This window comes from Anguilla rostrata, chromosome 3 (genome assembly GCF_018555375.3).
Source record: "Anguilla rostrata isolate EN2019 chromosome 3, ASM1855537v3, whole genome shotgun sequence".
Classification (NCBI taxonomy): domain Eukaryota; kingdom Metazoa; phylum Chordata; class Actinopteri; order Anguilliformes; family Anguillidae; genus Anguilla; species Anguilla rostrata.
This window is the reverse complement of record NC_057935.1, coordinates 29,855,535-29,879,392: the sequence shown is the minus strand read 5'-3', so window position 1 is coordinate 29,879,392 and position 23,858 is coordinate 29,855,535.

Sequence of the window (23,858 nt, the reverse complement as noted above, 5' to 3'; positions counted from 1 at the left end):
GTAGGCTACCAAAACATTCAAACGGATTAATTCGGTTGCTGAATATTTTCTTCCGGATTTTCTTTGTTAGCCCGTTGTAATTGACTCAAAACGTTTGATACAGTTATGTGAGGTATGCGGTAGTTCTGCATAATTAACATTGGTGATACAGTACAAGCAAACTGGAAATCACCTTCCGCACTTTTTATCCGGGTAAAATAACAGGTTAATTCTAGTAATCTTCCCTTTAGCTTTTTCAGACTGCCGTAATTTTACTCAATTTTACTGCCATTTTTCAATTCCACGAAAAGACCAGGAAGACTATGGACTCATTTATGGTGCATGGTTCGCATCTGGAGGGCACACTTCGCTGCTCGGCTAGCAGTAACTTCGAAGGAAAGCAAACGGTGGCTGTACCACTACTAATTTACATTTTCACGCAAGTCCGAGTTTTCGTTCTATTCTTGTCATTTTGCGATTAGCCTATATGGAATTGACGACGAGAAAGTAATAAAACAGCAAATTGTTTACAACGTGTGCATGTTTTCTGCTGTTAATGAATGTGTTTGAGAGGATATATGAAAATCAATAAATACAAAAGTAACCATATATAGTCATTGTTGGTAACCCGTTGTATATAAGTGGAATAAACCCCTCCGGGCTGTCCCGGTTATTAGAAAATAATGTAGGCTACTTCGGTGGTAATATGGGGTTACAGAAGAAATCATATGACAGATGGACCGACGACAACGTCAGTGGGCTAATTTGCCTAATCTTCGCGGTACTTTAGACCCCGGTGGAAACGCAGACAACCATTGGCTGAAGGAACCTTTTAGTTCCTGGTAACGTAGTTCCTGGGACTGAAAGTTCCGGGTAATTTTGGTGGAAACGCGGCTATAGACATACACTCTTTTAAACAAGTGCAGACAATTTTATAAATAATGCTTACTGTATGTCCATTCAGGAAAATGTGCTTACGTGCAAGTTGAAGATGACATTCAAGTACATTTTTGTAAATGACGCCCCTGGTGTTTACTTGTGTCCTACAGGCCTGGCAGGCCTACCAGTCTACCTGAAAGAGGACTCTTCAGAGGTCTTCAAGACATGTAAAGTAATTTATCCCCCTTCACTATTGGCTCATTGAGTTTTCCAATTGTCTCTCCCTTTTGTATAGCTTTTTTCTCACACCCCTTTTTTACGGTTCTTAGTATGTCTTTTTTTGTCTGTTTTTTGTATAGTGTGGGGTAAGCTGGTTTGCCTGTAATCTGTCCTTAAAGGGGAGGTTCACTGAAATAACAATTCCCAGTCATTTTCTTACCTGATAAGCAGTTCATACAAGGGTTGCTGCAGTCTCCCACTTGTCAGATAGTTGTTTATGGCCTGTAGGCTACCCCACAAATGTAAACAGTCCATTGAGGCCCATTCATTCGCTACACACTTTAATTCAACAAACCGACGTTCAACTTGCACATTTTTCATCTGTCGGAGTCTAGGGGAAGCAATGGTACACACTTTCTTCTGAGAGTGTCTTGCCTTTTATTAAAAATTGAATCCTAGGGGCCCTACATAAACAACTATCTGACAAGTGGGAGACTGCAGCAACTCTATAAACTGCTTATCAGGTAAGAAAATGACTGGGAAATCTTTTCGGTGAACCTCCCCTTTAATGTTTCACTTCTTGTTCCTGTCTAGGAGGATAACCTTGAATTCGTTAATAGCGCGGTGGCACTTGTGGCAGTGGTGGATCAACATGAAGAAATCGCGGCTGCAGTGGTACCATTCAAACCAATTCATGTTTCAGTTGTTCTTGAGGATGTGGTTGTGATGACATTCTATTCCAAACGAGTGTTTCTGAACTTCTGTATATGCCAATTCTTGTTAATTGTTTGTTTGGGCCACAATAAAACATTTTCACCATGGATAAATGTGCTGTCTGCAACTTGCTCATGACTGATGAAAAATGGCATATCAAATTAATGGTTTACTTGATTCAAGGATGAATTTCTGTTTTTTTTTTTGTGGACTGCAACATTGTTTTCAGAAGGTTTGTAGGCAAGCTGCTTTGGAGTTAGTTGAAGTGCACCACATATCCCATAATGCCCCTGTACCAGCCCTGTAAAGCTGATACTGGTAGGTCATCAGAAACCTCTGTAAAATATATTTCATTGCACACAAAAAACTGTCTAGGCCAATGAAAAGCATGCAGTAAAAAGTGAATGTTAAAGGAAATCTGTTGCCTCAAACTGACAATTTACGGAAGAGGATTAGTCGAGATTAAAGTTGAGATTGGGATTTGGGCCCGAATTTAAAGGACTTGCAATATGATTGCAATATGCTCCTGCTATCATTCTCTCCGCGTTCCTCCGCACCTCCGAAGAGAATGATAGCAGGTGCATATTGCGATCATATCACAATCATATCGCAAGTTGTTTAAATTCGGGCCTTGGTCTCAAAATTCACATTTAATTTTTATTTTCTGTGGCCCTAATCCTCTTCCTACTTCTCTTCCAACCCAATTCTCTTTCTACTTGTAGTTTTTGAGTCAACATGACTAAAATGATTCAAGGCAATTGGTTTCCTTAAATCATTCAAGTATCAACTGAGTATTGAGTTAGTAGAACTTAAATTGAATACTTCAACTGAATGTAAGGCAAGAGATTTGCTGCAAATTGATTACATTGAGTTAAATAAAGGCAGTCTACTCAAGTTACTCCCAAATGGTTTGAAAGAGTCTTCTTCAATTGATTTTATTGAGTATACAAAAATAATTAAGTTGAGTTAAATAAAAGCAGTCTACTCAATTTACACTCACTTTGTTTGGAAGAGTCTTCTTCAATTGATTTTATTGATTATAATAATAAATGAGTTACCTGTACTCAGTAATATTAAGTAGTACCTTATTGATCAAAATGAGTAATCTTTACTAAGTCACATAAGTAAAGGTAAAATGAACAGCTCTAGTTGAACTTACTCATATGAAAGAGTTGGATATACTAGAGCAATATGAGTTAGCCACTCAAATGATTCAAGGCAATCGGTTTCCTTAAATAGTTTGAGTTGAGTTAACTTGTCAGGTTTTACATGTAATAGTGACATTTATTTTTATCTAAAGTATCCTAAAGGTTAATACTATGTTAAAAAAATCTACGAAGTTACACATAATAGCAACATGTGTAATGTGTATGCTATTTATTCTAAGCAACTGCAAAGCCTAACCTAACCGGACATCGTGTCATCACTCGCATGCAATTCTCTCACAGGCTGTGATGGATGTTTTTTCCACAGTGTTTTTTTCCAAAACCTTTACTCCCTGAAACGAATGTCTCCTCCTTTCTGCTCAAGAGCAAAATGTGTCACAACTTCAAATTTTTACCTCACAGATAATAGGATATGATACAGCTATAATTTTGAGCATATTTTGAAAAGTATGTTCACTATAATCTGTAATTTGGCAAATGGCAAATTTACACCAGTCTCTATACGACTGGGCGCAAGGCTCAACAGCATCAACGAGCGTATGTACTTCAGAACTCACAGAAATCACTGATAACAAGTGTACTAAATAAACGTAATCCCACTGGGAAAAATGCATAGGAAATTTGCCGAGGGAACCCATGGCGGAAGAAACATGGCCTACAGAAAGATGTGTTCACTGAAACACTCTATAAATAAACAAATTAATAGCTGAAACAAACTGTTTGTTTATTTGTTAGGATCCCCATTAGCTTTGCCCTAAAGCACAGCTAGTCTTCCTGGGGTCCACATTTAAAAACATACATTAAAAATTACAGTCAACACAGATCAACACATTTAAAAACATACATTAAACATTACAGTCAACTCAAATGGAATACCTAAGACATATATTAGAGAATAACATTAATACGTATGTATAAAAACTTACACTGATGAGTGTCTCAGCCTAGTTACTAGCAAAAACTACAAATCCGCCTATGCATAGCATCCTACAAATATGATGTTCCTAGGTGTTTCCTTATTTGCTTTTTAAACATTTCTGTGTTAATTTAGTCAATAACAGTGGTAAAGAATTCCATGTTTTCATTGCTCTATATCAGGGATGGGCAATTGGCGGCCCCCGTCCTCACTCAGTGCGGCCCGCGAGTCAATTTCCAAATATCAATAAATTGTTGGTTTCACAGGCATTGGATGCAAGCGGGCCATTTGACCACATTTAAACCGGATCCCAATTGTAATTATACTGTCCACTGATAGAGGGCGCTCCCTCGAAACGCAAGAGGCCTATAGCCAAGCAACTGCTTGCACAAGGACTCGTCTTGGTCTCGCCAGGCCTCTTCCACAACGACTCGCAACGAAGAGAGACATGAGCGGCCAAAAAAGAAAACTGGACCAAGAGAACCGTGCCTTCCAGGCATGATGGGAAACAGGTTTGCCTTTGAATTCCAAAAAAAGATAATCTATGTGTTTAGTGTGCTTGGAAACAAAATCAGCCATGAAGGATTTCAACTTGAGTCGCCACTACAACACCACCCACAAAGACAAATATGATATGTACACCGGAGCTGCCAGAGCCACTATCATCGCTGGCCTCAAAGGAAAAATACACCGACAGCAGATCCTTTTTACCAAAGCCACGACTACACAGGAGTCCTCTCTCAAGGCGTCTTATGCAGTTTCCCTTGAGCTTGCTAAAGCAAAGAAGTCCTTGTCAGATAGCGAAACAGTGAAGCGATGTGCAGTAGAGATGGCTAAAGCTTTTGGAGATGATAACATTGCTAAGAACTTTGAAACGGTCTCTCTGTCCCATCGCACAGTGAAGAATTTTTGACATTCAAAATCATGTTGAGGGAAAGCTAAAACAAGTCATGTATGACTGCAAGTACTTAGAGAAACGTTATCGCTAGCAAAGTAAGGAATAAACCACGGTGGGCTGTCCCGTTATTGGAAAATAACGTACGACGGGGGTGGTGATGCGGCCGAGGCACCACCCCCGCATTCCACTAATACAACGGGTTACCAACAATGCCTATATATGGTTACTTTAATATTTATTGATTTTTATCGACTTAATCGGCTGAAAGTGAAATATTCTTCCGCGGCTGTTTGGGCATATTATTTTACCGTTGTCAAGCAAAACTCTCGTTGGTAGTTCTATTTGGACCGTTGTTATTCAAAAACTTGGGTTGGTAGTTCTATTTGCACCGTTGTTAAGCAAAAACAAATAATAGTTCCTTCTTATTTTATACCATAAAATTAGCACCAATTTTGGTCATTTTTGTCATTACATTATTTAAGAAACCTACATGAAACCATAACTCAATCAAATTAATCTCCCTAGCTCTGTCTTGCCTTTTAAAATGGTGTGGTCACGCAGTGTAGACATAACATTTTTCCAAGACAATCTGAAACCGGGTTTGAATGGCAGCTAGCTTTATAATAGGTTCGCTGTCACTTGTCACCTAGCCAATATTAAAATTCAGCTGGGTTTTAGGTCAATGGTCTCACGGCATGCTTTTTATCCCAGCTAGTTAACTAACTAACTACTGAATTAAATTCAAAACAGCGGTTACTATAAACGCAATCGTTAACAAAGATACAGAATAAAATGCGTCTGTAGCCATGAGTTAAATACGGAACGCCTATTCTACTGTCCAAATAAGGAACGATTCAGTATTTTGCGGGATGGTTGGCAACCCTAAATGAAGCCAGTAACTAGAACCGTGATTCAGCGTTGCCATCAATTGTGAAATTGGGCATTGAAAAGGGGAGGGGGCGTAACAATTCAAAATCGAAAGAATAATGTTGCCGTTTTAACTGCGTTAGAATTCTGGATTTTGTAGCGCATTGATTTTAGAACTGTTAAAAAGCCTAGGTGTCCCTTTACTGAGAATGAATGCCCACCCTTGGACCAATCAGAATTGAATATTCAGCCAAGCCGTTGTATAACTATTAATATATGGTTATGAATGTGAGTATTCTTTGTGAGAATTTTTATCATAGGCTAAATCCTATTTCATTTTGATCTTACAGGAGGCCCTCTGTGCCAAGACAATGAACTTCAGCCATGTCATGGATTTCGTGACCAAGGTTACCAATCTCATTCGAGGGGGGAACAGGTCTCTCAATCATAGGAAGTTTGTAGCTTTTTTGGATGAAGTGAGCGCCGCTTATGGGGATTTACAGATGCACACTGAGATCAGATGGATGAGCCACGGGAAGTGCTTGGAGAGTTTTTTTGCGCTGCGCACTGAAATCCCACTGTTTTTGGAGGAAAGCATTCGATGTGATACAAGTGCTTACTGCAGTAAACTCAGGGATACAGATTTTCTCTGCGACATGGCCTTCCTTGCGGATATTACCTCGCATCTTAATCACCTGAATATGCAGTTGCAGGGAAGAGGCCAAACTGTGTCGGATCTCTATGCACACATGAACGCATTTCAGCGTAAACTAGCCCTGTTCGAAGAAGGCTTTTCATCTGACCATCCAAATTTGGCACACTTTCCCGCCTGTGAAGAGATGGGCAAAGATGTCCCCGAATGAGAGAAAACATTTCTCAAGTACAGAGCCGACATAGAAACACTGCAGCAGCAGTTCAAGTACCGCTTTCATGATTTCTACGCAATGCAGCCACAAATTGCGTTATTCACTGACCCCCTCTCTGCTGCTGTCAGTGAACAACCCCCAGAGTTGCAGCTTGAACTGTGCGAACTACAGTCAGACCCCTTCTTTCAAGCAAAGCGCAATGAGAGGGGAATTTCATTTTGGAGACTACTACCCGTGTCCCGCTTTCCACTCCTCAGGGATTTTGCACTCTCAATGGCCAGCATGTTTGGGAGCACTTACATCTGCGAGAGCAGCTTCTCAACAATGAAGCACATCAAGTCAAAAGAGAGAAACAGGCTGACAGATGAAACTCTGTTCCAGCTCATGCAGATTGGATGCACAAACATTGAGTTTGACATTGAGACTATTGTACGCCAGCAGGAGAGGCCGCAAGCATCTCATTAAGACAGAACTCTATACTGATCCACCTGTGGGTGAGGGTCAATGGCTTTTGAAATAAATGCATGCTTATTTGAAACATGTCATGGAATGGGAGGGCAGAGTAGAAATGCACTACAAACATGAATATTAGTTGTTGCACTTAGTGACGGAGTTAACTTTTGTACCATTATTGAATGATGATTTTTGAGACCCCATTGCACTGAAATAATGGTATATCACTCAGGAATGTCGACGTTTTGTTTCTGTGTTAAGCTCATTAAATGAATAGAAGCATTACTAAATGCATTTGAATATGAAAAACAGAAATGTTGGTATAATAAACTTTGATTACCGGTATATATTTTGTACTTTTCATTAAATTAGTAGCTATAATTGGCTCATTGAGTGATGGGGTTACAGTATCCTACTGGTGGAAGTGCACGGTCACAATCTGGCCCTCTGGTAGTGAGGATAAAAGTTTTGTGGCCCTCTCTATCATCAAAGTTGCCCATCCCTGCTCTATATACTACTGTGCATTACTAAAGGAAATTAGTATTTGCCTTGGGGAGTGAAAACCGGCCTTCTGTTGCCTGTCTAGTGGCATATGTATGTGACTCTAAATTGTTTTTTAATTGACTGTACTGATATGATGGAGTTTTGGATTGTAAAACTCTCCATGTTGAGAGTAGAAGCGCAGCAATCATCTTGTCTTCAACTTTTAGCCAGTTGAGACGGTGCATGCTATTGATGTTAGTGCCATACGGACACTGGAAAGCAAGGCATGCTGCCTTGTTCTGTACTAGCTGGAGTTTGCTTAAATCTTTTTTTGTGGCATTCGCCCATATGATCTGGCAGCAATCAAGCTGCGAAAGAATAAGAGTACTTAATACAAGTTTAGTTAAATCAGGTGTAAGGTATTTTCTTCATCGCCTTACTACAGCTAATGCCTTGCCCATTCTATTGACAATAGTGGTGATGTGTTTTGACCAGGACTATTTGTTGTCAAGGGTGATGCCCAATAGCTTGATTTCCTTTACTTACTGGACAGGTGTTTTATTTATAAAGAGTTTAAGCTCTGACTCTTGCCTTAGAGAATGATTTGAACCAAATACTATGCTTTTTGCTTTGGATATGTTAAGTATCAGTTCGTTATCAAGGATCCACTTTCCAACAATATCGAACTCCCTGTTCAAGATGGCAGTCAGATCAGCAGGTGTTGTTGCTGATGCATATACTGTAGTGTCATCTGCGTACATAGTTAATTTAGCATTTTTTTGTATGAGAGGTAAATCGTTGGTAAAATGGAATGCATAAGTGGGCCTAGGCAGCTCCCTGGAGGAAGTCCACATTCCACAGACACTCTATCTGAGTAACTTCCATTAAAGAAGACTCTCTGCGATCTATTTACCAGATAGCTTTCCATCCAGGCAGCTGCAGATGGTCTAAAACCATAACACTCAAGCTTTTCAAGCAGAAGCTTGTGGTCAATAACATCAAATGCTGCTGTAAAATCTAACAGGACTGCTCCACAGATCATTTTGTTGTCCAGATCTCTGTACCAGTCATCTGTCATTTGCACTAGAGCTGTGCATGTAGTGTCCCTTTCTGTAAGCATGCTGGTAGTTTGTTATCAGATTATTTACTGAGAGGTATTCTTGTATTTGATCAAATACTGCCTTCTCAAAGATTTTACTTTTTGCTGGTAACAAGCTTATGGGATGACTATTAGAGCCACTAAATGAAGTTTTCCTGTCTTTGGGTAGTGGAATAACTTTTGCTTCTTTTCAAGCCTGTGGAAAGATTGATTGTTTCAGGCTGGTATTAAGTAGCTATGTGACAAATTGGGTGTGCAATATAGTCTATAGCCATTCAAATCAGTTTACCATGTATATTATCAATCCCTGATTGTTTGTCATTACATGATAACTTTATTCATTTATCCACTGTTTCCACTTTTAATTCTCTGAACTCAAAATGGCAGTGTTTATCTCTCATAATTTTTTTATGTTAAAAGTGGATAAGCTATTGTCTGTCCCACGTGATAATTCTTTCCTTAATTTATATACCTTGCTTCTGACGTGTGTGCAGCACTGAGCAGGATCAATGCACGCAAGGCTGCTGGCCCTGATGGCATCCCCGGACGCGTGCTCAGGGCCTGCGCTGGGCAGCTGACTGAGGTCCCGACTGACATCTTCAACCTGTCACTGGCCCAAGCAGCTGTCCCCACGTGCTTCAAATCCACCTCCATCGTGCCGGTGCCGAAAAACTCCTCTGCAGCGAGCCTAAATGACTTCCGCCCTGTTGCACTCACCTCCACCATCATGAAGTGCTTCGAAAGGCTGGTCCTGGCTCATCTCAAATCCTGCCTACCACCCACACTGGACCCCTTCCAATTCGCCTACAGTCAAAATAGGAGTACGGAGGACGCCATCTCCACAGCGTTACACTCCGCCCTCTCCCACTTGGACAACAACAACACCTATGTAAGAATGCTGTTCATTGACTTTAGTTCAGCATTCAACACCATCATCCCCTCCAAACTGATCACCAAACCTGGTGACCTTGGTATCAACCCCTCCCTCTGCAACTGGATATTAGACTTCCTAACCAACAGACCTCAGTATGTTAGGTTAGACAACCTCACCTCCTCAACCCTCATCCTGAGCACCGGCGTCCCACAAGGCTGTGTGCTGAGTCCTCTCCTATACTACCTCTTCACCCATGACTGCACTCCTGTACATGGCTCCAATACCATTATCAAGTTTGCAGACGACACAACGGTGGTTGGTCTCATAAATAACAACGATGAGACAGCTAACAGGGAGGAGGTCCAGCACCTGGCGGCGTGGTGCGCCGACAACAACCTGGCCCTCAACACCAAGAAGACCAAGGAGCTCATTGTGGACTTCAGAAAGACCAAAGGAGGCACGCACAAACCTATCTGCATCGACGGGACGGAGGTTGAGCGTGTCACCAGCTTCAAGTTTCTGGGTGTGCACATCTCCGAGGACCTCTCCTGGGCCCTCAACACTTCGACCCTGGTCAAGAAGGCTCACCAGCGACTCTTCTTCCTGAGGAGACTGAGGAAAGCCCATCTGTCTCCTCAGATTCTGGTGAACTTCTACCGTTGCACAATTGAAAGCATCCTCACCAACCGCATCACAGTTTGGTACGGCAGCTGTTCTGCCTCGGACCGGAAAGCACTTCAGAGGGTGGTGAAAACCGCCCAACGCATCACCAGCTCTGCACTCCCAGCAATTCAAACTGTTCAGCACAAGCGGTGTCTGCGGAAGGCATGCAGCATCGCCAGGGACACCTCTCACCCCAGCCACAGACTGTTTGCCCTCCTTCCCTCTGGGAGGCGCTACAGGACCCTCCGTTCTAGGACCAGCAGGTTCAGGAACAGCTTTTTCCCCTCAGCTGTCACCTTGCTGAACTCTGCACCACGGTGACAGCCCCCCCCCCACCCCGGATACCCCCACGTGGACCCCCCCCAGCCCCCCCCTCCCCCCCCCACTCAACTTACTCCAATGACTGAACCTTGCACTGCCGCACCTTGCTAATAATATATTTATCATATTTATACCGATCCACTCTCTATATTGTTTATAACTGTCTATACTGTTTATATCACATTGTATTGTATTCATATTTATCAATATTGTATTCATATTTATTCACTTATGTACATACACCTTACTGCACTTTACTGCTTCTTTTGCACTTCTGGTTAGATGCTAACTGCATTTCGTTGTCTCAGTACATGTACTCTGTGCAATGACAATAAAGTTGAATCTAAATCTATCTGAAATCTTCTGAAGTAATCATTCAAGTAATTTGCAATTTCTTTGGGTTTTGTGATAAAGGTACCCCCACACTCAATAAATGTAGGTTGTGGAGAGATGTTTCTTCCCATTATATTATTTAGTGTACTCCAAAGCTTTTTCCCACCATTCTTTGTCCTGCTTAACTGTAGAGCATAATATTGTTTCTTTTTCTTTTGATTAAGTTTTGTGACATAATTCCTCAGTTTACAGTATTTTTGTCTGTCAGTTATACAACCACTTGTTTGTGCTGTTTCTTTTGCCTCGTTCCTCTGAGACATATAGCCCTTTAGTTCCTCGTCAATCCATGGTGCTCTACAAGTCCTCACCGTCAGTTTCCTAACAGGTGCATGTTTGTCAATAACTGGTTGAAACTTTTTAAGAAATAGTTCTAGTGCTCCATCTGGTTTTTTTCTCATTGTAGAGGTTTGACCAACATATATTACTGACATCCTCCAAGAAAGCTTCCTGAGAAAACCTCCTATAAGACCTTTTGTACACAACTCTTGGCTTGGCTTTGGGTACTTCACTTTTTCTTGCAATCGCTACTACATTGTGATCACTACAACCTATTGGGACTGATACAGCCTTGGTATATAAATCATCTTCACTCAAGTAAATATGATTGATACAAGATGATGTGTTGATACCCTTGTTGTTAGTGCTTAATCTAGTTGGTTGTGTCACCATTTGTTTCAAACAGCATGCATCAGTTATGGTAACCAGTTGATGTTTTAAGGGACAATTATGTACTAACCAGTCAATATTTAAGTCTCCTGTAAAAACAACTTCCATATTCAATTCACATACTTTATCCAGCATCTCACCCATAGCATCTTAATAATTATGGTTTGAGCTTGGTGGCCTATAGCAGCAGCCCACTAAAACAGATTTAATGTGAGGTAAGTTAACTTGAAGCCATACCTCAATTTCATTACACATAATATCCTCCCTAACTTTCACAGGAATATGATTTTGAACATAAAAAGCTACACCGCCCCCATACGTGGTCCTGTCCTTTCTGTATAGATTATACCCTTCATCATCAAATGTCTCATCCAAATGGGTTTCAGATATTGCAAAGATGTTAATTGTGTTTGAAAACAACAGATCAGTAATTTCATACACTTTGTTCCTTAAACTACAAATATTCAAATGTGCAATCTTCAAGCTTTTCTTTGGAAGTAAAGCAGCAATAGACATGAGAAAATAAATGTATTTCCCACCCTAATTTTACCTTCATATATTGTGTGTGTTAGTGCGTATTGTTCATGTCATCGGTTAAAAGTTCCCTTTCTTTCTCCTTAATGCCGTTTGTGAACGATAAGCTTGTCATACCTTAGAAAAGCAATGTCCCCTCTTTCTCTTGCAGCTTTCATCTTAGGAAGCAGCTCCTTTCTTCTCAGCCGAACTGAATCAGGATAGTCCTCATTATGAAAATGTTTGATCCTTTCAGCTTTTTTGCATTGCCCAAAACTCTGTCTCTGTCCTTAAGCCTTAGAAACTTCACCATTAGAGGTTGAGATTGACTAACTATAAACTAGCAAACTACGCCATGATTTAAATATATTTTTTTATTTTGCTGTATTGTAGTGGCTTCTTTATCTTAGATAGTTTTTGCAATAGAGTGTTACAGTTTGTAGTCCTAAAACCCGGAAGTAAGTTGGCATTTTCGGGCCATGGGTTCCCGCGTCAGATTTCCAATGCATTTTTCCCGTAGGGATTTCGTTTTCTGCCAAAATTAGGTTTGTGGTGAACGTAAGCCTAAGTGAAAATAAGAGTTATTCAATGGAGATTACTGTGCTTTGATTACTTCACACTGGAACCCTTTGTTTCCTGAAGAAACCATACATAAACTAACACTTTCATTGTCTCCAACTTTTTGTGGCCCCCAAACATTTATTATGCATTTGAAAACATGTTATTCACAGAAGCTAACCTACCATAAAACAGCCATTTGTCCCTACATAAGGGTCAATTCATGCGATAGCTAAAAAAAAATAGTTTTAAATACACCATTTTACAGATTACACTAATCTGTGTAATTCACCAATACAAGTTTTAAATAATTCAAAAATACCGTTAACCTCAGCTGTTCCAATAGATCTACCTCGAAATACTAAATGTCACATGCGTGCCTGTGTCCTCTCCCAACCCTGCCTTCTGCATGCATCTCTCGGCGTAAATGCGTTTACCAGATGTATCCTACTTGTCTACACTATGGTTTAGGGTCACTGTGGCCATTTTGATTCCTGCAATCCAGCTATGAACATCTGTGCGACGCTTCTGTTTGTCGCAGAAAATCAGCTTAGTAACTAACACATGTACTTTTTTTAAACTACTTTACCTTTCTTAAAAATCTCTCTTATACCGCTTTAACACTCCCGAGTCATTTCGCAATAACGCCACTTTTTGCACGCTTGCCTGCTTTTTCACAAAACTTGTTTTCAACTCAAATCCTGCTAATAATACTCATTGCTATTATAACAGTTTACGTAGTTTCATAGCAAGCTTCCTTGCTTGCTTTTTATATATTTTTCTTTACTAGGCTAATTTAACAACTTTTCCTTGTTTTCAACTCTTTTGCTAATCCTTGCTTTTAAAACACATTGCTAATATAACTTTACGTTGTTTCATTGCTTGATTTTTTCACACATTTAACTCTTCACCCTATCGGCTTGTTAAGACTTTGCATTCTTGCATGGACTTCTTTTACTTTAAACCAACGTACAAGCCACTGCTTTAAAACTGACATATTCTTGCATATTGCTTAATTTACTGCTAAAGAATAAATAAATGTTTCAAGTCGCACAAACACTTTGCTGCACAAGGAGTTTAGTTACACCAAGAATTTTGAACATTTCTATTATTTTTAAATGTTTTTTTAATTTTATATATATAAATATATATATATATATATATATATATATATATATATATATATATATATATATTTATTTATTTTTTTTACCCTCACCATCTGGCAAACACATCCCCCCCCCTCACCAAACAAACCATATCAAAGGTCAAAAAGGTCTAACTTTATCAATCAATCAAATTTTGACAAGAGGGATATCATAGAAAATCGATCAGTCACTTTTCTTGAGTTAGTGTATCGTATATCTCTTTCTTTCCTGTCCAGACCTTATTTGGGCATACAAAGGGAACTATATAATGTGGAAGGCTTGCTCAAGATTGCAGTAAGAGAAGTCTAATTTAACATTTGAGGAGAATTGGCTTGACAGTTCTCTTGGTACCATAGTCTTCTTGGATGAGCATTTTGTAATTTGGGCATATACCAAAAATCCCTTTATGTTCCTTTTCTTTGTCTTCGTCTGTTAGATTGTATGTCTTTTCTCTTATAGAATAGCGGTCTTTATTTGTCTTGCTTTGTAAATGTACAATGTTTACCTTTCAGCCTTAGTTATCAACTGTCATATTGTACCATTATAAACTCTTTTCCTTTTTCAGTGCATCTAAAATATGTGGTTTGCATATACGCTGACCCGGGTGTGCATCTCTGAAAGGACCAGTTAATGTATAAGCCCTGTATGCGGTTCTGGGGTACCACCGTAATCAGGTTACCTCGTGGGCATATTGATGGGTTCATTAGCCGAAAGTGCAGCTGTTCCGGGATAGCTGTTTGAGTCAGTGTCCTAATGTTATTTCATCTAAATAATAGAGGGGTCATAGTCCGGGATATTTAGGTAGCTTCAGTAACCAGATGAAGTAACCTTAGTTAGGGCTCCCTGCCTGGGATAGGTTAGATTCGGTACCCAGACAAACATATTTTTCAGGTTAAAGTTGCTTCTTCATGGCACAAAAACATTATTTGCAAGATTCCCGGATGAGTAGCACCTTTACCTGCTCGGATAGAAGGTCTTAATGTCAGTGAACAATTAGATGAATGCCAGGCAGCAGTAGATAGTCTTGCCACCCATTATTTCAGCACACCCCAGTCAATACACATACATGCAAACTCGTATTCACACGAACATCCACATTATAGGTTAATGGAATCAGGTAAACTTGTTTTCCTCCTTGCGATCACATCTAAATAAAGTTGTTTTCCTTCCTGTGACCATGGCAAAATCCTTACAAGTGAAATGTGTTTAATTTTCTGAATCCAGCTGTTTTAACCAGTTAACACCCTCATTTGACGTCCGGCACTCCAAATACTGAACACAAGTGCATCAGCAGTTAAAACGCCTCACTAATCCAGCATGTAAAATAAATGTAGTCAATTTAATGTGTTAACTGTAATCAAAGATGTCAATAATTCATTAAATTGCCAAATTCATTGATAGGCAGAGCAATCTGTTGGATCAACCTTTATTTACAACTCACAACCAGATTAAAATTAAAGAAATTTATTAGGTTTACAACAAATATTCACATCTGATCTAAAGATGAAGTTCAACTACCTTTAAAAAACAAATGTTACATACATGGGCAAGTCACAAACACAAAATAAATGACTGAAAGGAAATACCAAAGCACAGCTTGTTTCTTCCCAAAATAGTCCCAGAAAAGTCAAAAAACCAAGAGACAGACAAATATTCCAAAAGCCAATAATGAAAATGTAAGAAAAATGCCAGATCCTGCAAGTACCAAACACCACACAACACCAGGCTGAGATGCAAAGTTTAGATCCCTCAGAGTGTTGGCAACAGCAGGTATCAACCACAGAATGTCTACCGCAACAGATGTTTAGCACCCCAGAACCACTTTCTTCCTCCTGACTCAGTATTTTACTCTAAGTCTTTCTCTAACTCCAAATCTCACTCCAACACACTAACTCCAAAACTAACTAGATAAAGAAAAGTCAATTTTTAAGCAGTTCTTCAAAGTAGGAGGGCATGGTTGAGACAGTGGGGGCAACCTGACTGCGCTGATTAGGTGAGGTGTGAAGTGTGGGGGTGTGGTTGCAGACAGGGACTCTCTTGTCTGAAAATGAGGAAATTTACTTATTAAAGTGACCTTATGTTTTTGGAAGCAAGGCTAAGCATTATGATATTATCATCAAACAATTCTTGGTTTTAAGCTCTTTATAAAAAGATCACAGATTACTGTGTTTGGAGGTAATACAGCTCAACTATCAAAGAAAGAAACATGGAAGCTTTTCAACTGTCCTGGACAAGAGACGGACAGTTCACAAATAATTGTTAAATTTTTGCCAGTTATATTCTCTACCTTCAGGAAAAATATGTTTCATGTAACAAAACCAAATGTTACCACACTGGTTTCTGCTTTTAACTGAAACTAACTCTAAAATGAAGATTTCAACTCTGAACTCAACAAACATTATGTATATAAACATTAAGATTTTCACTCAGTGAAATGTCAATTAAATGTCAAATATTGCATTCAAACTTAAAAGGAATGTGATCTTTAAAGCATTATTTAGCCAGCTGGGTCTCGGTGTCCATAGTCTGGCTGTCCTGTATTTCTTCTGGATGGTGGTATTTATGCAGGCTACTCAAGCCAGAGACGCGTCCGCATTTGCCAAGATAGACAGAGATCTGTATAGGGCCACACTACTGGTGGAAAGCAGTCTCTCTCCCATCTATGCATAACTGTTATGCATAACACTGACAGAGATGCATAGCTCATTAGCTGAAATGGAACAACCTGTACAGAGACTAGTTATCACTTCAGCACTAAAAGATATTTGGTTTCTTAGGGAGAGTGGCAAGATGCTGATACATTTTAAGGGACATGACAGTTATATTACAAGTTTTTACATTGGAGACGTCACTTATACTGGAATAGCCTAGATGTCTCAATGTTATGTTTCTTGTTCGTTATGTAACGTTAACATGTTTGGACTAGCTAGTGGGCTAACTACAATATGATCATAGTTTAAACGAGACTGTATATATGTTGTTGCCTGCTCCAAGCCAGTAAGGATATTAGCTTGTTGCTTTTCATATGATAGAGTAGAATTGCAGCTTGTGAAAAGCTGCAACTTCCTTTCTTCCGTTAACTTGCCACACTCTCTTCTGCAAGTATTCTCTCAAGCTCTACCCTAGATAAATAGAAAAGCTGTCAATTTTATATGAGATGTAATGTTAAGTAAAGTTAATTACAGTTGAGGACAAAAGTTTACATACACCTAGGCTGACGATATTCAAACTCAGTTTTTCACAACTCCACACATTTCATGTTACCATACATTTCTTTTGGAAAGTAAATTAGGGCATCTACTTTATTCACATCAGAGCAATTTTAAAACAATCAATTGGAGACAGATTTATTTCAGCTTTAATTCACTATATCAGAATTCCAGTTGGTCAAAAGTTTACATACACCAAGTTGACTGTCTCTTTAAACAGTCTATAAGATTCCAGAAATTGATGTAAAAACTTTTTAGAAGCTTCTGATTGGCCAATTGTCATCATTACGAGTTAATTGGCACCTGTGGCTGTATTTAAGGGCTTACCTTTAGAGCCACTGCCTTTTTGCCCATGACAAAATGGGAAAAATCCAAGCAACTCAGCCAAGCCAAGGAACTGTTGAAGGATTTGGAGACATCAGTTACCAAAGTATCTACATCCACCATTAAGAGAATCTTACATCGCCATGGCCTGAAAGGCTGTCGTGTAAGGGAGAAGCCCCTACTCTGAGACTGGCATAAAAAAGCCAGAATGAAGTTTACAGGTGATCACCAGGACGAAGACCTAGCCTTTTGGAGCAGTGTTCTCTGGTCAGATGAAACAAAAATTGAACTGTTTGCCCATAACGATCAGCGCTATGTATGGAGGAGAAAGGGTGAGACTTTTAATCCGAAGAACACCATCCCAACTGTGAAGCATGGCAGTGGCAGCATCATGTTGTGGGGGTGTTTTGCTAGAAAAGGGACTGGTGCACTTCAGAAAATAGAAGGCATGATTATGAGGAAGGAGGATCATCTGGAAATATTGAAGCAACACCCTCAAGACATCAGCTATAAAGTTAAAACTTGGTCACAACTGGGTCTTCCAGCAGAACAATGATCCAAAGCATACCTCCAAAGTTGTAATAGAATTGCTTAAAGACAACAAAGTGAAAGTATTGGAGTGGCCATCACAAAGCCCTGACCTGAATCCCAAAGAAAATTTGTGGACTGAACTGAAAAATCGAGCGAGGAGGCCCACAAACCTGAGTTACACCAGTTCTGTCAGGAGGAATGGACAAAATTCCGGCAAAATATTGTGAGAAGCTTGTGGACGGCTACCCCGCTACTAAAAAAGTGTATATGTAACTTTTTGACACACTAAAAATCTGATCGAGTACATAGAAGCTGCAATAAATCTGTCTCTTAGCTATTATTTTGAAATTACCTTTTATGGAAATAAAGTAGATACCCTAATTGACTTAACACAGGAAATGTATGGTAACATGAAATGTGTGGATTTGTTAAAAATGTGTTTGAATGTCTTTAGCCTCAGCGTATGTAAACTTTTGGCCTCAACTCTACCTCTGAGCAATGAAATAGCAAGTACAGTTTGAGTTAGGCAAGTGTTGAACTAGCCCCCTAACACTGGCTAAAGTTAGCAGAAACAACAGTCACATATATGGTTCTTCCACATACCTCTTTCAGTGCCAATTTCGCAAGTTTTCTCCTCCGTTTCTTCTGGTGTAGGGTTTCCTCGCACTCCTTAAAGCCTTCCGCTGCTTATCTTTCCACAAACTTGGATGCCTTTTTCTTTTTTGCCAATATTTTATCTGCTGCACTCATCACTGTTGGCTCCATTCTCAGTTGTAGATTTCCACATGACATTATTTGAAAATTTAAAATACCAGTTCATGTCAGGTTTGACAATATGCATGATTACAAAATTTTAAAGAGGCGCTCTCAAAAGAAGGTGTATTTCATTTTTTTTAATGTCCCTTATACAGCTATTTGTTGCATGTCCTCAATTGATATCTTTAATAATAAACTAATTAAATCAAATAAATCTGTTCATAAGTGAGGAGTTTTAATTTGTTGATGCAAAAAAAAACCTTTTTTCCCCAATCAATTCATTTTTTTTTTGTCACGGACACAGACAAGTTTTGCCATTGACCCATTTGTCCGTGTACGAACACGTTGATGACCTTGGACTGTGGTAAACTACATCAATTGTACAATCTCTTTGGAAATTAAGTGACAATCAGAGGTGAATCAGTCACAAAAGAGAGAAAAGGCACCAGCCTGGGAGGTTTGCTTTGAGTGTATTACTTTTGAGAAAAATCAAGAGCCGTTCCTTCGGAGCTACCCAGGCCTCAATGGACTACTGGAGTCTACAAATGACCTCAACAGGACACAGTTTAAAATACTGTATTCCTCGGCACTTTGGTGGGTATAATCCATTTGGTAACCTAATGTTTAGGTACTTTACTGCCGTCGTGAAACAGCCAAAACCATGGTTACACGGGTCCCTAGGTTTACCCTCAATGCACATTCCATGAGGCAAAACAAAGCCAGAAGAGACCTGCACACCCCAGCAAGTGGTGTCAGCCCCTGCAGACCAGTCCCCCAGGCTGAGGACACTGCACTAATCAATGTGGACACCCTTTCTCCCTGTGACAAATTCCAGGAGAATCTGGGGCAGTGCAGACAGAAGTGGTATGTTCTGTAAACTTGTCTGCATTCCCTGTGGGTTCCAACAAAGAAGGGGATCCTGATAAAGCCTTGCTTCTCTGACAGAGTTTGGAATGGTTTGCATTACAAACGGACTCTACAACTAACGCCTGGCCATTGTATGAACCCTCAGGGCCTCACTCTCCCGGTTTCATCTTGCCCTTAGCAACATTATACAGCCTAGCTGAAGCCTTGACTTACCACACCCTTGTCTCCCCACCCTGTCATCACACCAACAAACTTCACCCATGTACATGTGTGCCCAGTACAATTATATTAGGCAATATGGGCTGCATGCTAATAGTCTTAACTCTATTAATGGCTGTAGATGAACTAGCTAACTTAACCTACCTAGGGATTTACTCTTATCCACTGAGTGAAGTAGTCTAGCATCATATGTCAATTTATTTTGTTTTCCATTAGCATTGTCGCAATACCTTTCTAATACGCATTATGCATAGGCTAATTCTTTGACACTTTCTCACTTCCTTATTCTATCACATCACAAAATATGACGTAGGTGATCATTCTGAAGATTATTGAAAAAGGGACAAAATGAGTAAGCAATTTTATCTTTTAGGGCTTATTTCTTGCCTTTATTTCAATGAAATGTTTTTTTTTAACATTGTTAATCATAAAATAGGAAAACTTTCATTTGGTTGGGGTATTTCATTTTTTTAAATAATATCTGGTGTTTACCCTTTAATTGTTTAATTAACTTACAGGAAAACTTATTTCAATCATATTTTGCACTGCCAGTAACTCCAGTTAGGACAAAGTCAGGCTTTTGGTATTCTCACATTCAGCATTTCTAAACAAATACATTGGTACTAAAAATATTCAGCTAGCATATATAGATTCAGAATGAATCAACGTAAATGTTTGGTGGTAAATTCATAAGGTGGATCAAGCTGGCAGTATACTCAGTAAGAAGAAAGAACTTCAGGATTGAGAACCACCGGTGAACTTGTCCACGAACACTGTTGTCAGTATACTCAGTGAGAACACCACACGTTTAAAGTCACTTCATGCCACTGGGGTGTGAATAATTACGAGGCAGCTATTAACCATTGTTGGAATCTCGCCCAGACCTCCGTCTCGCGGCTAAGCCATGGATGTATAAAGAGAAGGGCTACGCGAGATCACAACACAAAACAAAACGTTTAAAGTGGCTTTAGTTTATCTAGCTATGCAAAAGAAGAAAAAAAAGGCGAAGGAGATGGTATGTTCGCCCTCTAAATCAGAGTAGGACGAAGAATGGAGAGTTTTGTCTGTACATTCGGCAAATGCAGAGTTTAGACGAGGGGGTCCACTTTCTATTATTTCCGAATGTGTGCTAGGCGTTTTGATGACTTGCTGAAACGAGTATTCATCAAACATGCGGGAACTCACAGAATTCCCATCTCTACAGAAGAGAGATTGGCATTGACTCTCCGTACATTAGCTTGTGAAGTCTGCCCTCTGAAAACTCAACCGTGACGTAACCAACCATGTGATATTTGGACCAATAGCTGAGAGCGGGAGGTCGGAGAACACTTTTACCACTGCCAGACATTCATCTAATTGTTCACTGACATTAAGACCTATCCGAGCCGGTAAAGGTGCTACTCATCCGGGAATTTTGTGAATAACGTATTTGCGCCATGAAGAAGCGACTGACCTGGAAAATATGTTCGTCCAGGTACCGAATCTAACCTATCCCAGGGAGCCCTAACTAAGGATACTCCATCTGGTTAGTGAAACTATCTAAATGTCCTGGACTATGACCCCTTATTTATATGATATAACGCTAGGGCCAATCTGGACACTGACTAAAACAGCTATCCCGGAGAAACTGCACTTTCGGGCTAGTGAACCTATCAATATGCCCAGGAGGTAACCAGATTATGGTGTTACCCCAGAACCGCATACAAGGCTAATACACTGACTGGTCCTCGCAGAGATGCACACCCCGGTCAGCGTATATGCAAACCACATATGTTAGATGCCCTGAAAAGGAAAAAACTGTTTAAATGAACATGGCAGTCGACAATAACCTAGGAAAGGCAATTTCAATGATGCTGAATGGTAAACATTATACAAAACAAACCAAGACAAATAAAGACAGCTATTTATAAGAAAAGACCTACAAAGACAGAGAAAAGGAACATAAAGAGATGAATGATACATGCCAAAATTACAAAATACTCATACGAGAAGACTATGGTACCAGGAGAACTGTTAAGCAGATTCTCCTTGAATGTTTCTTTGGATTTCCCTTAAATGCAATCCTGAGCAAACCTTCCACTTTACACAGCTCCCTTTGTATGCCCAAATAAGATCTGGACAGGAACACCCTTCACACCACCAAGAGACCCGCCCCTCCCACTACTCTTCTCCACGGAGCATACTTCCCCCTCCCCTGCAGACACAGGGGAACCATAAAAAATCTAGTGACTGTTATAAGATACTTCGTACAATTGAACGTGACCTTATGCTTTTATCTGTCTCCAAGATACTTTTCTATGGCGACCCAACGTGGTGGTCTTTCTATAATCGAAACACTTATGTAGGCAATACATACCTGGGATAAACCTCCCTATACCAACGTATAACAGCTCAGCGTGCCTGTCTTTATAAAATACAGTATCCCCTGCATTACAAATGATAATATTCAAAGTCCATCACATTTATCACATCATTCCCAGTAATTTACATGTACGTACATATGATGCTTTCAACAGACAGTCCATAATGTGGGTAATGGTCAACCAGGTTCCCATCTGACCTAACGGTGCCCGTGGGAGCTTTTATGGCATTAAAACAGACAGTCCTTGTTCCTGCAGGCCACAAGTGCTGGTGGGGTAAAAAGGTTGTGAGACTGTCTCACAGCTAGGGTAATGTGACAGTATGAAAATTTCACGGTATGATAATCATACTACTCAATATCATGATTTTCGGTATATCACCCCTGCTGAAAAAACCAGCATAGACCAGCATAATTTCCATGCTGGTCTATGCTGGTCAGTGCTGGTTTGATGCTGGTTTAGCTGATGAAGCTGGTCCACCAGCAAGCTCTCATTAATGATGCTGGTCCACCAGCATGGTCTTGCTGGTGAAGCTGGTCCACCAGCAAGCTCACATTAATGATGCTGGTCCACCAGCATGGACTTGCTGGTGAAGCTCGTCCAACACCAAGCTGTCATTAATGATGCTGGTCCATCAGCATGGTCCTGCTGGATTACCATTTTAGCTCATTACTTTGTACATATTTATGCAGCCAGTACTTACATGGTCCTTATAGTTGTAACTTCTTTGATTGTTTATTTATAAGTATAAAAGAACTGAAATACAAGAGAACTGAAATAGAAATTAGGCTAGCCACAAGTGCTGGTGGGGTAAAAAGGTTGTGAGACTGTCTCAAGGCTAGGGATGTGACAGTATGAAAATTTCATGGTATGATAATCATACTACTCAATATCACGATTTTCGGTATATCACCCCTGCTGGAAGAACCATCATCGTTTGTTCATCATTGTCAGTTACAATGTCAGTTGCAACTCTTAAGGCCCCTTCACACTGAGCGTGATGTTTAGGGTATAGCACTGCATAGTGGGAGGAGTTATTTTAGATATACCTTGTTCTGTAAGTAAAAATTGCATTCATTTTCTGCAAAGGCCTTGTTAGGTGACTGACAGTTGGAGCATGAAACTCTCTTGCTTGAATCATTGTTACAAAAAGATGAAAAACTGTTATATCTTGATCTTCCAGCCACAAACCACTCAACATCTTAAGATCCCCCCCCCCCCAATAACAACAAGCTATAGCTTTCATAATTTCAAGTTTATTCAAGAACAACAGTGCATAATAGCTGTGTGAAATTGGATTGTAAACTTAGTGTGATTTTTTTTTTTGTTTCAGTTTAAAGTAATAATCTCAAAGATTTTCATTAAAATAAATGTCTGTTAAGTCACTATCTATCGCCGAATTAGGTAACACAATGGTTATTGAGCCTATTATTATATTAATTTATATTATTATTATTATTATATTTATGATTAAAGAACTGGATGACTGTGGCGACATTCCTGGGAAAAAATCCCAAGCGACGCATAGTTAGTGAAGCCTTTTCCATCACCCATCAGTGGTTGGTCCGCCAGAGAGGGTACGCGGAGCGAACGCAACAGGCTTGCTCTTCAACTTACTTGTGTGTGAGCGGCGTACTGTTTTTTTCCGGTGTCTGCTAGCGTTACAATAACAGAGAAAGTTATTGCACAGCTAACGCTAGCTACCGGACCATGTCAAGAAAGGCAACATTAGTTTAGACAACGTTGCGCATAGTATCCATCTCTCATATCAGGTAATGTTGCGTTAGCTAGCTAGCTAATGTAATTAACACAATCTAATGTCAGCTAACAATTAGAAAAAACGCTCGCTAACGCTACCGACCGGTACCGACCTCGCAAACCATCTCTCGAATGCAATGCTACCTTGTTGCAGCGTAG